Here is a 13,928-nt window from a genome sequence, read left to right on the forward strand (position 1 = left end):
AGAACCACAGTAGTAGTAACAGACACAAGGTTTGTAATATAGAAACACAAAGTTCAGAAACTTTACCAAAATCAAAATATATTTAGAACCCAGCCAACCTGGAGGAAATTGTTACATAACAAAAAAGAGAAAATGCATTAGGTGAACTACCTCTGCGAAAGTAAAGTGAAAGCAGCTGAAGTTGTCTTTCTACCGTATGATTGCATACGCAGGACACATTAAGGCATCAGGCTGAATTAGGTGACTTTGATCAGGCCGTCCTTAGAGTCAGTGCGCGGCACCACTTCCGTCTGTCTGTCTGTAGTTATGGGTAACTTCGGCAAGAGGTGAGCCAGGGACAAATCACCCCAGACACCCTCCTCTGGGTACGTGCTAAGCTCCCCTGAAGGTCCCAAGGAAGAATAAAGCAGATCTACTGAAATTAAGCCCCAGGCCTAAGCCAAGAGTTTAACTGGAAGTAATTTTAAAGCCTGGCTTAATCTGTTTGTGAAAAATATATACCAATGTCACAGTTTTAAAAACTGGATTGTAAACATCATGCTCCACCTCTTATTTATCCTGGACAATTTTCGCTTTGACAACCCAAAGTCCATCACATAGATTCTTATTCTTTCTTAGGGTTTTCTTGGCTAAATATTTCCTACATAGAGTTTTTATCACAGTTCACCTGAAACTATCCCAACATTGTTAATTGGCTGTATCCCAGTACAAAATAAAAGGGTCACAAAAAAGGCATTTGATCACTTACTGTCTCATGTTTTGTTTATATGTGGCTCGTTATATTTTGAGTTATAGTAAGTGAAAGTGAAAGTTGCTCAGTTGTGTCTGACTCTTTGCGATACCATGTACTGTACGTTCATGGAATTCTCCAGGCCAGAATAATGTCGTGGGTAGCCTTTCCCTTCTCCAAGGGATCTTCCCAACCCAGGGATTGAACCCAGGTCTCCAGCATTGAAGGCAGATTCTTTACCAGTTGGACCACAGGGAGCCCAGAGTTTAATAAGGCAAAAGATAAAATTAAAAAAAAAAATTTTTTTAGTAAAAGGCATATTTGAGTTGGGGCTTCCCTGATACCTCAGTTGAAAAAGAATCCACCTGCAATGCAGAAGACCCACGTTCGATTCCTGGGTTGGGAAGATCTGCTGAAGAAGGGATAGCCTATCCACTCCAGTATTCTTGGGTTTCCTTTGTGGCTCAGCTGGCAAAGAATCTGTCTGCAATGCAGGAGACCTAGGTTTGATCTCCAGGTTGGGAAGATCTCCTGGAGAAAGGAAAGGCTACCCACTCCAGTATTCTGGACTGGAGAATTCCATAGATTGTATAGTCCATGAGGTCACAAAGAGTTGGACACGACTGAGTGACTTTCACCTCACTTGAGTTAAGGTGATTTTACTTCTCTTATTTTGATGATTGTATTATCTCCACTAAGTTTACAAGAGTTTTCATTAATTTTGGTCTTGTTTTTGGAGACCATGCTTTAAATTTGCAGCATGCATTCTACTCTCAGAAGGCTGGTTAGAGTGAAGGTTGAATTTCAGATACTGTTGTCTATCTATCTATCCATCAACTTATTCATTCACTTATTTTTACCACTCTTCATTAAACTGTAGTTTCCTAATTTGACAAGTACTATAAATACTTCTTCTAATTAGGATGTTTTCATGATTGTTACATCATAGATAAAAAGTATTGATTTTCAGTAAATATTTATTTAGGATCTTCCCTCTGAATAAATGAAAGGTTGAACAGCTATAAATAAAATCTGCAAAATATTGAAGGAAATATTCATTCTGAGCCATTATATTTATTGAAATTAGTTGACTATACTAATAAAAAGATAGAAAACACTCAATAAATTATTACTGTATATTTCCTTCATAGCAGGAACCAAGATAATATTTTTGGTGTTTAGACTGAAGTTTCCTTGACTATTAGCCACACAGATAGTTCTAACAATTTTGAGCTCTTATAAGAGTATGTTGTAGTCTGGGATTTCTGACCACATTATTTATCTCTAAAAAATGTACTTAGCATTAATTTTCAGTTTATCCTTATATGAATTCTTTGGTTTGTGGCAAAAGATGAGGAAGTATAATATTTCTGAGAGCTGAGTTTAACTGGAGAAATTCAGGATACTATAGCAGAATAATGACATTTCAGGCAAGGGGATATTAGGTAAAGAAAAAAGCAAAGGGATTTCATTATAATTATAGATCTTTAAAACACAGAAAAAGAAACAGTCAGCCTGTTTTCCCCAATTCATTCTGTGTGACCCCATTCTCTCAGCCCCCGTTTGAAATATTTGCTGCTGATTCTGGCTTCCCCCCTTCACTGCGTGTTTCAAATAATTTCTTCATAAGAGCACACACCATATTCTCTGCAGTTAATGACTTTGCAAAAATGGCTTATTTTTGAGTTTCTTCATGTCTTTTGTTTTATTTTCTCTGCTAGGTTGTGCAGATAGTAGTTGTTCCAAGAACCTGCTGTAAATCAGTCACTCATATGACAAGCCTTGGGAAGATAACCATGTTCTGCTGTTGATGACCTTGCAGAAGACCTGACCATAACACCTCTTAACTTCACTTCTTTTATTTTTATTTGGAAAGTATTTATTTCTTCAAAAGGCAATAAAGTCTATGGAGCAATAAAAATTGGCATTTAATATGATACACAGTGATATGATGAATTAATTCAGATTGCATGGGAACACTATAAGTGTGCATAAACGAATGTGGTACAAGGAGGTATGTGGAAATCATGGTATATCATCTATCAGAATCAAATTTTCTTTGCTTTGTTTCCTTTTTAAGTAATTAATGATGGAGGAGTGATAAATACGAGTTTGTTTTTAAGTTAACAACAGGTCAAAACATATTCCTGTATTTGAGTAAGTTCTATTGAATAAGTTTATGGGAATATTCAGTGGCAATTGAATAAAAAATTGCATGTCTATTATGCAAACTCAAAAGAAATAAATACTTGTGAATATATCTTCTCACAGCAAGGCAAGGTTTCAGAAAGAATAAAAACATTTCACTGAATAGTAATAGATCTTGAAAAGTTTTCAGTAAATACATAATGGGATGTGGAAATGAAATATTACTGGAGTATTATGCAGTCCTTTGATGAAATAGGTTTTCCCCATTTGTCTGAGAAACTCACTTAAGCTAGCTTAAAATTTTTAAGAAAGAGGTGGACATGCCACCACTTAATCACTCACCTACTGGTTACATCTACTTAATTTCCTGTCATTATAAATGAGAGCTGTAATTAACATCTTTTTACATATCTTTGTATATCTTTGAGGTTGCTGAGCTAAAAATATATGTATATTTTATTTTACATTTTAATAGATTCTATCAAAATGCTTTCCGAAAAGGTGTTAATAATTTGCTTCTTAAAATACCATTTTTCTACTGGATATATCCTACCAGTAGCAAGCATTAATATTTTAAAATTTTAGCCTTGTATGACAGGGTAAAATGAATCCATTAAAAACTACCAGAATAAGTAAGTGAATTCATTATGGTTGTAGAATAAGAAGGTCAATATACAAAAATCAATTCTATACCTTTATATTAGCAGTAAACAAGTTGAAAACAGCAGATTACAATAGCAGTCTTACTTAGGGGTAAGTTTAGCTATATCTATCGCAAGACCTGTATGATGAAAACTTAGAAAAGTATTTTCTCAGACTGATCTATAACCAGTAAAACACCAAGCAAAATATTTATTTGGTGGTAGTAGCCATATTTAAATAACTAAAAGTAATTTCTCATAACCAGATTGCTAGAATGTTAAAATAGCGTCCGATTTGCTTTATAGGTTAGTAGTCAAACATGAATATCAAATGATGTTTGATACAGGACAATTAAACTGATTTTTTAAAATACTTAAACATTTCTCTTAAAAGTAGAAAGTAGGGTGATCTTACATACTACTTAGCCAGAGACAGTTCCTGTTTATGCCTTTTGTCCTTACATAATTATTAATAATATCCTCTGTCAATCTTAAAGCTACTTTGATTTCAATGATGAATTTTATGGTCATCTTGATAAATAAGAACTCAGTGGTTAAATTTTTCCACATTAAGCAAAAAAGTTGAATGAAATTTAATAATAATCACCTGCTTTTATGTTAAACTGGTAGAGTCTTACATAAAATTTTAATTCCCTATTGTGAGTGTACACATGTATACTATATATAGCATAAAAAGTGAAGTGGAAGTGTTATTTGCTCAGTTGTGTCTGACTCTTTGTGACCCCATGATCTGTTGCCCGTCAGGATCCTTTGTCTATGGAATTCTCCAGGCTAGAATACTGGAGTGGGTAGCCATTCCCTTCTCCAGGGGATCTTCCCAACCCAGGGACTGAACCTGGGTCTCCCATATGCATATATAGTATTTGTTATTTTCTTAGTGGTCTCCTTGGGATTATTGTTAGCATATAAGTTTTAAAACCATCTATTTGTATTAAGAGTAACAATTTCAATAGTATGCAGAAATCTTGCTCCAATATTGCTCTGTTTCCTCCCTCTCCATTGTGTTACTATTGTCATACAAATTACATCTTTAAGGATTATAAGCCCATCAATACATTTATATGATTGTTGTTTATACAGTTACTTTTTAAATCAAATAGAAGAAAAAAAAGAATCACAAAAAATACATGTATATAATCTTTATTGAACCATATATTCTTCATTACTGGTACTTTTACTTCTTCATGTGGATTCAACTATTGTCTAGTGTTCTTTAATTTCAGCTTGAAGGTCTACCTTTAATATTTTTTGGACTTTGTTTATTTTGTAATGTCTTCATTTTCTCTTCATTTTAGAAGTATAGTTTAACTGGATGTAAAATTCTTGGTTGAATGTCTTTTTCTTACAACACTTTGAAAATATTCTCACACTGCCTTCTGGCCTTATTAGCTTCCGATTAGTGGTCAGAATGTAATAGTTATTGAGAATATTTTGTAAATGTTGAGTCACATTTCTCTTGTTTTTCTTTTTCAAGATTCTTTATTTCTGTTTTTCTAAAGTTTGACAATGATTTGTCTAGACTTTGATATCTTTGAATTTATTATATTTGGGATTTACTGAGTTTTTTGAATGTGCAGATTGTTTTACATCAAATTTGGAAAGTTTTTAACAATCATTTGCTCAAATATTCCTCCTGCTTCTTCCTCTGTCTCCTTTCCTTCTTGGGCTGCCCTTTTATTTATCTTGGTGAAATTGATGTCGTCACATAGGTCTCTGAGGTTCTGTTTATTTTTATTTTTTTCATTCTCTCATCCTCTCTGTTGTTTAGGCTGGATAATCTCAATCTATTTACCTTCAAGTCCACTGATTCATCTCTGATTCTTTTTCTTCTATCAGTTCAAATTTGACACCAAATTTGAGCCTTTCTGGTGGAATTTTCATTTCAGTTATTATACTTTTCAATTCCAGAATAAACTTTTGGTTTATTTTTTATAATTTCTACTTCTTTATTAATATTCTCTATTTGAGAAAACATCTTTCTCATACTTTTCTGTAATCCTTTAGTATTAGTCCTTTAGTTCTTTAAACATACATACAATAGCTGATTTAAATCTTTGTCTAGGCAATTCAGTGTCTGTGTTTCCACTTTTTTCCTGTGTATGAGCCATAACTTCATGTTGCTTTGTGTGTGTTATAATTTTTATGTTGAAAATGGACATTTAAGATAATGTAATAAAGCAACTGTGGAAATCTAGAAATCCAAGGATTTACTGTTGTTGCTACTGCTGTTTGCTAAATGACTTTCCAAACTAATTCTGTAAGGTTTATATATTTTACTGTATGTGGCCACCAAAGTCTCTGGGTAGCTTAGTGATAAGTTGGAAATTAGTGATTTCCTTCAAGGACTTCAACTAGTTAATCTTCTGCCCTTTGCTGAGGGTCTCTGTGTGTGTGTGTATGTGTGCATGTGTGTGCGTGTACACATGTGTGTATGCATGTGGATTGAGGTATATTTTCAACGTCAGTCAGGGAGTTTTTATTATGTAAAAAAATGAATTACTTTTTATACCATATACCATCTATGTCTTAAGTTGAAAGCAGTGTACACATTCTTAAAATGTTTTTAAACAGCAAAAATAAACACTGCTTCTTTTTAGACTATACATTGCCTTTGTGTTCTAATTTTTAAAAAATGACTGTCTTACTATACTCAGACATCTCAAGGACCATGTGGCAATGCTTACAAACACCTTCTTTCTGTAGCAAAATACTTGCTGTTCACAGAAGTAAATGTGTCATGTTTACATTAGACTTAGAGAGTAAGTAACTGGGTCGGCAGAAGTCTTGAACAGATTGTCTGCTTATATATCATTGTTAGTATAAAAAGTGCAATAGTGAAACACACTCCCAACAATTCACTGTAATTCTGCAATATGCCTTTCAGCATGTGGAGTGCTGAGGCTTCAGAATGTTTTAAAATGTTCTGTTGCATTTGATGTCTTTTTGTGTATACCCCAAAGCATAATTTAATGTTTAATACTCTTTAAATTAACAAAAATTCTGAAGAGACTATGGAAAGCATCTATAAAGGCTTACTTCATCTAATCTAAGATTAAAGGGTTCTAAAGGAAACTCATTATTAGAATTTGGGGCACAGCATTCATTTTTTTTTTCAAACATTTTAGCATGCTACTTTTCATAGTAAAACACATATTTAATGCATGGAAGCTACTGACTCTTCGGGTTCTTTATACGAGAAACTAAGAGGGAGAATGCCTTCCTCAAAATAAAACATATCATAAATACAAGCATGATACTTAAATTAGCATAAATATTTGTGATTTGTGTTTCTAATTTGCATAATTAGTAATGTCTAATTTAATTGGCACACTTGAACTGAAATCAAAATTTCACACCAGCCATATGTATTATCAGTAGGATTCTACAAAGGTTTCTAAACCTCATACAAGAGTTTGTGCTTTAAGCTGAAAAAGCCAATAGCTATCTACAGAATGCTTCTCTGAGAAATCAAAATGTTATTTCAAAATCTCTTTGTATAGTAGAGAATAATGAGGGAAGAATCTAACATTTGTGGAAGAACTTCCCTCCTGAGCTATGTCTTTAACTTTGTTCCCTATTAGACCCCTGTATTTTCTGATTTTGAGCATTGCAGTGACACCACTGTGTGCTGATCTTCACCATAGGCAATTTAGCTCTTATCACACCATTGTGGCACTGTGCTTTTGCCAGAAATTGGGGGGCTAAGAACTCCTTCCCTGCAGTTTGTGATACACTCTGCCATGGGGAAATCTAAGAGGTATCCCTAGTGCCTTGCATTTTACAAGGACTTCATGAATATGATCTCTTAATCCTGTTTACAGTTTCTCTCTCTCTCCTTACAGGATTCCATATTTGTCAGAAGAGACCAAGCTGAGAATTGAATGCAGGCATACTATTTATTTTCCAATCTTTCTCACTGGCCACTTGATCATTAAAACCTATTTCTTCTTCCTTGAGCCAAAACAAAGAAGTAGACCAAAAAAAAAAAAAAATCAAACTAACAAATAAGTATATCAACTGAAATAATTTCTCTTAGGCCAATCTCAAAAGCTCAGTAAAAATGCCTAGACACTTTTGAATCACAATAGTGGACACAGTCTAGGCTCAAACTGAGATATTTTTCTCTATATATTCTGCCAACAAGACAGCAGCCCAACCTTCATGGCCAACTCCCAGCTTCATGAACCCATTCCTCTGAAGCCCTTCCTCTGGGTTTCAGCACCAACCAGGCAAGACTCTCTGCAGAGGCTCTGCAGGGTCCTTCCTCTAGGCATTTAAGTTCTGATAACTCCCACTTCTTTCTTTTAGCCTTTGAGCGGCAACTACTTCCTGGGGTTGCTTATCTGTTTTATCTCAGTGTCTCCTTTCTGCTTTTTCCATTTTTTAGGTTGGAAGGCATCACCAATTCAATAGGCATGAGTTTTGGCAAACTCTGAGAGATAGTGAAGGACAGGGAGGCCTGGTGTGCTGCAGTCCATGGGGTTGCAAAGAGTCAGACACCACTTAGTGACTGAAAAACAACAAATACATATTCAATCTTTCATTTCATTAACTTGGTGTCATTTCTGTTTTCCTGACTGGCCCCTGGCTGTACCAATGTGGGGACACCTTGAGACTGATAGGAGACAGGAATCATTGTCTCTGCCAGTTTGAGAGACTTTTGCTGAGACGACACCAATGAAACAGGAAGCAAACAGGAAGGAGCAAGCCCTTTCTTCAGCCCCAAGCTTCCTGCCTTCCTCTAACATTTTCTACTGGCTGAGCCCAGCAGGGACCAGGTGGCCAGGGAGAAACGGGCTTTGCAGTCTCAGCCCAACATCACAAAACAGAGTAGAAAGGGTGGATTTGGAGCTGAAAGATAATTGCTTTATAATCGGTACACATAGTTTTGACAATTGCTTTTAAATATTAGTGACCTTAACTGAATTTCTGACAATATTAGAAAATCAATGTATTATGTTACTCACTAGGACAAGAGGCATTCCACGGTATAAAAATTTAAAAAAAAACTAATTTTTTTTGGATCTTGAATAAATATACAGAAATGTACATTATTATTTCATTACTAACTTTCATTTAGCAAAAATTATATGTGAACATATACTTTTCTAAATAATTTGACAGTTCTATAATCTAAAACAAAGAATCAGAAAGTAGTAAAAATGGAGTTGTAGAACTTAGCTGTAACATACTATGGAAAGACTTGAAAGTGCATATGAACTCTGAACAGCACAGTTATAGCACTGGAGTCATAATACTATCATGTTTTAATCTTTGCTTTAAAAATATTTTTTATTTTACTCAACCCACTTGTTAAATTAACACTTTTTTCTTTAGGAGTGTTGGACTGTGTCTTTTCACTCATTTGCTCACTCAAAAAGTATTTATTTTGTACTTATGAGCCTGAAAAATTGCAGGGTATTAAGGATATAGTAGCAAGAGAAAAAAAAAATCAGGATGTTTCCTGTGTTAAACATCTGAAGATAAACATTAAGCAAGTAATATAATTAAACTGCTGAGTTTTATTTTTTTAGAATTTTAGTTTATCTATTTTAGACTGAACTGGGTCTTCGTTGCTGTGCAAAGATGGACTTTCTCTAGTTGCAGTGAGTATGGTCTACTCTTTGTTGCAGTACTTAGATTTCTTGGCTTAAACTTTCTACAATGAAGTCTGCGCACTGTGCGGCTTCCCTTGTTGCGAAGCACAGGCTCTAGGTGTCTGAGGGCTTCAGTAGTTGTGGCTCATGGGCTCTAGAGTGTGGGTCCACTAGTAGTGGGTACATGGGCTCAGCTGCTCCTCAGCATGTGGGGTCTTCCAAGACCAGGGATTGAACCTGTATCCCCTCCATTGGCAGGCAGATTCGCAATCAGCAGACCACCAGGGAAGTTCTGAGGTTGACAATATATTAACCTAGAGCTTGCACCAAAATTTGTCTTAGGCAAAAGACTCTTCCCCTTTGGAAAAATAATTTGAGGAAAAATTTCACCTCCATTTATCCTCAGCCACCATCATCATGGACCTCCATGAAGGCCAAAACCAAGGCTCAAGGGAAAAGGGCAGAAATGATCTGCTGCAGAGACATCTGGGAAGAGATGAAATAACTCTGAGCACACCTAGGCTGATATTCATCTGCTCATGTTGGAGGGTCTCCTGTGGAGGCATGGGGTGGCAGGGGCTCACCGCAGGGATGGGGGCACTGGCAGTGGCAACCTGGGAAGGTCCTCGTTGGCATAAGGCCTGAGCTTTATTATAAGGAAAAGTTGTGAGTTATAGCCCACATATCCATGTCTATGGATTGGAGCAGGTCTTCCTCATCTCCAAACCTGCAGGGGGGATAGGTATCGGTATTGAAAAAGAGATGGAAAGTGGAATGGAATGAAGGAGAAACATGAGGCGTTGTGAGTGAAATGAGGAGTCAAGAGAACAGGGAATGGAGAAGAGGATTCTAGGTTGAGAATAGTTCATATTCAATGACAATATTATTTTCTCTAGATTGACCTCTCCTACAGTTTTATATTATTTTTCCTAATTCATTTTGTATCTCTGGTTTCTAATGAAAGGCTTATCAAATGGCAAGTGTTCAATAAATGAATGAAAAATAAATGAGTCTAGCGAGTCTTTTCTTTTCCCAAAATACTGAACCTCACTGATTTTTCTGGCGACCAAGATTCCAACGATTAGATACTTAAACCTTAAGGTTTAGGCATCTGGTTTTAGAAAGCCCTGTTTAAAATCCGAAGCTCTCATGCCCTAAAAAGAAATAATATCTTGACTCATATTCGGTCAATAAGAAAACAATTGAGATAATACTAGCATTTTAGGGTTCATGAAAGTATTTAGAGGTTTAGGATCTCAAAGGGAAATCAGATGTTTTGGCTTTACCTAAAAAACTCAAATATAAAATATCAATATTATTTGCTCAGTTCTCTAAAATACAATTTAAAAAACATTGTATCAAAAAAAAACATTGTATCTAATTCATTGAATATTTTTTATGTTTGCACTTTAAATGAACATAGAAATAGACAGCTGTATTATTCTGTATGTGAACTTTTCTAATAAAATTCTTAAAAATGTTTGAGTGAGATGTTACTCTATAAATATAATAAGAAGGACATGAATTTACCACAGATCTTTATGATCAAATTTCTAATTAGACTAAAGAAAGTAGCACAAACACATAATAACCAATGAAACAAAAATATTAAAAAGCAAAAAAAATCAAGTGCTTTAGTTCAACTCCCAAGTTCTTAACTAGAGTAAGTAATAGGAAAGAAGAAAGTAAATAAGGAAGGAATGAAGGAAGGCAAAGAGGAAAAGACAGCATATTCCTGTCACCTAGTATCATAGTAAAATGGTAAAATGAAGTCAAATAGATGTGAAAAAGTCATATGATGAGCAATTAATTATCCATTCACAAAGTAAAAATAGAGATCATAATTTTCTATAGTTAAATTTTTAAAAAAAAATTTCTGAGAATAAAAGAGAACCCTGATAATTACATCAAATAATAATAGTCTTATTTGACTATGCATGCACAGATATGATTTCTGAGGTTGAGGGGGGATTGAAATTATTAGGAAAATGTGACTTTTTAGGGCTGGACTTTGTGAAATTTGAAAAATGTTTCTAGCTCAAACTTGCTTAATTAAATTTTAGAGGAACAGTTTCTCATGTGAAATTGGACATAGTTAAAATAAAGTGCCCTATTAAATTATTAATGACTATATAGAAAACAATTTTTATCTTCAATTATAGGCTATTGGACTTGGCCAATGGCTTCTACAAATAAAATTATAATAAATTTACAAATAAATAAAGATTCAGGGACAAGAAAATAGGGGAAGCTGGGAAATGGTGGGGAGATTGAGAATATTTTCTGAGAGAGTTTTCCCTCTTATTAGAATTCAAAATTGACTGTAATGTTTGAAGCAAAGAAGAATTTTACTCCCAATTTCAAACATCATTTAAGAATGAGTCAGGACAATACGTTTAACCTCAATTTTAAAATAAAGATAATGGCCAAAGTAAATAAAAACCTTTCTAAAGATTTACTAATTTTTCAGGCAAATTGAGAGTTTGTCTCTTTGTGCTCATGTAATAAAGTCTAAAAAACCTTCTTAGACAATTTTTTTTGTGTGGAACTTAAATGTTTCTTCTTTTCATCTTGTGGCTAATGTTTTCCTATTATCAAGACTTTGCATGCTTTTAACACCCACCCAACCCATCACATAATTTTTTCTGGGGGTGAGTTCTAAGTGACAAGTACATTGATACAACTGAATCATCCTTCTGCAGGCATGTCTTTGTTATCAGATTGGTTTTCAAGTAGATTTATGCATTTTAAAAGTGCATCCGTTGAACAAGATTAGTCTTTTCAAGATATGACATTTATCCTAGCAATGGGTGATAGAATTTTACACTTCAGACATGTGACACAAACTAGATAGTAAGCTGTCATATTGTTAAGTAGTTCCTTTATTTCTGGTTATCAGATTAATCCACCAAAACGAAGCTGAAAGAGTGTTATCATGAAAGTATATTGAATTTGGGCCAAGTTTCCACCCTCCTCTAATGCTAGGATTTTCCAATAACCAAACCAAGTTAGGTCTTGCCTTAATATGAAAGAGAATTCAGAAAAGCTGACAACTGAGAGGTAAAGTGAAGAAGCAAGCTGTTGATGCTTTCTTGCATTTCTATGGCAAGTATAAAAAAACCTTCCAAAGAAAACCATGAAAAAATACAAGAAAAGTTGAAAGTTGCTTTTTATCATGTGATTTTAGGAAATATACCATATTACTATATGAAAATAATCATATTAAATTATATTCCTAACCATGATGTTCCATAAGCATATAATGTTGCTGTTCAGTTGCTAACTTGTGTCCGACTCTTTGCGACCCCGTGAACTGCAGCACACCAGATTTCCCTGTCCGTCATTATATCGTGGAGTTTGCTCAAACTCATGTCCAGTGAGTCAGTGATGCCATCCAACCATCTCATACTCTGTCAGCATCAGTCCTTCAAAACACATATTACTAACATAATAAAGACATGTAACTAAATAAAGATTCAAAATGTTATTGCTGGGAAAAAATGTTGACAACCTAAATCTAATGAGTGTTTTCTAAGGGATATAAAGAATTTTTGGACTTTTAGAAATCTAAGGGTCACATTCTACCTTATAGTGCAATGGTGTGAAAAACTCCAGATATGTTTTATGGAGCTTTTAAGGAAGTCAAGTATGACTTCCCTCAAGTAAGCAGCAGAGGGTTCAGGTAAAGAAAATGAAATGCTTTGACCTGGAGTTTGAATAGGATGTGGAGATGTAAGCACACCTTCCTCTTGAAGTAGTATGTAATCTTTAACACATAAAAATGTGTAGGTGGCTCAGATCTTACTTCTTTTTCAGACAATAACTCTCTTTTGCTTGGTGGAAAAATAAAACCATTATGTATATCTGTGGGCCTTTGGAAAGTTCTCTCCCTCACCTCCACACAAATTCTTCACATCTCCTTTTCTATCCATTTCTTCCAACTTCTCACCTCCCACTACGTCCTCCCGTGTAACTCTTGGGTATGTAATGCAATGTTATGCAGAAATATATGGTCAAGAATTGAGCCCATTCAGAATTTTCCCACTAAACTGTTACATATTCAAAGTTATGGAGTGCCTGAAGTGCCTTTAGCACTGGTCTTAACAGCCCTCCTCCAAAGCATCACATCGACTTTCTGATTCTTCCCTTCTCTTCTGGCTAATCTGTCAACTTCCAGTTGCATTTTTGGTTCAAGGTCCCAACCATCTTCCTGAAGGTCAAAATGCCATATTATGTCTGGCTAAATTTCTTTACTGATTCTGTTTTTTCTTATTCCATAATTTCTCTCCTGGTTAATTCCCCATTTACATCTCTATTACTTTCTTTCAGTCTCTATTATTTGCTTAAAATATTTCTTGCTTTAGTTTGCTATTTGATTAAAAATGGAATCACAAACCAGAGTTGCATGAGCTTTTGAAAAGACAACTAGTGCAATCTCTTCCCAAATGAAGAAATATTTTATATTTTTTCCAATAGGATATTCTCTATAATAGGAAATTCACTATCTCTTAAGGCATTTCATTCTATTTCTGAAAAACTGTTTAAATTGTCCTCATCAGATACATGTACATGTATGGCTAGGTCACTTTGCTGTGCACCTGAAACTATCACAGCATTGTTGATCAGCTATCCTCCAATAAAAAATTAAAGTTAGAAAAGAGAATTAATCCAAAAAAATTGTTTTTGCACTCAACTGAACCTTTCCTCCTTGTGAAGTCTACTCTTCTAGGGCAACCCAAAATAAATTGATTCCATTACCCATAGGGAAGTTCCTAATGTATTTTGTAATAG

The 13,928-nt window shown here is 34.7% G+C and overlaps 1 long non-coding RNA gene across 1 annotated transcript; it reads left to right on the plus strand.

Annotated features, from left to right (window-relative positions):
• Positions 1-1,338: 1,338 nt before the first annotated feature.
• On the plus strand, positions 1,339-2,667 carry LOC110130884 (uncharacterized). The gene is made up of 2 exons (XR_002312005.2): positions 1,339-1,383; positions 2,452-2,667. It is a non-coding gene; the product is annotated as an uncharacterized lncRNA (long non-coding RNA).
• The last annotated feature ends 11,261 nt before the right edge of the window (positions 2,668-13,928 follow it).

The sequence above is a fragment of the Odocoileus virginianus genome, chromosome 34, assembly GCF_023699985.2.
Source record: "Odocoileus virginianus isolate 20LAN1187 ecotype Illinois chromosome 34, Ovbor_1.2, whole genome shotgun sequence".
NCBI lineage: Eukaryota > Metazoa > Chordata > Mammalia > Artiodactyla > Cervidae > Odocoileus > Odocoileus virginianus.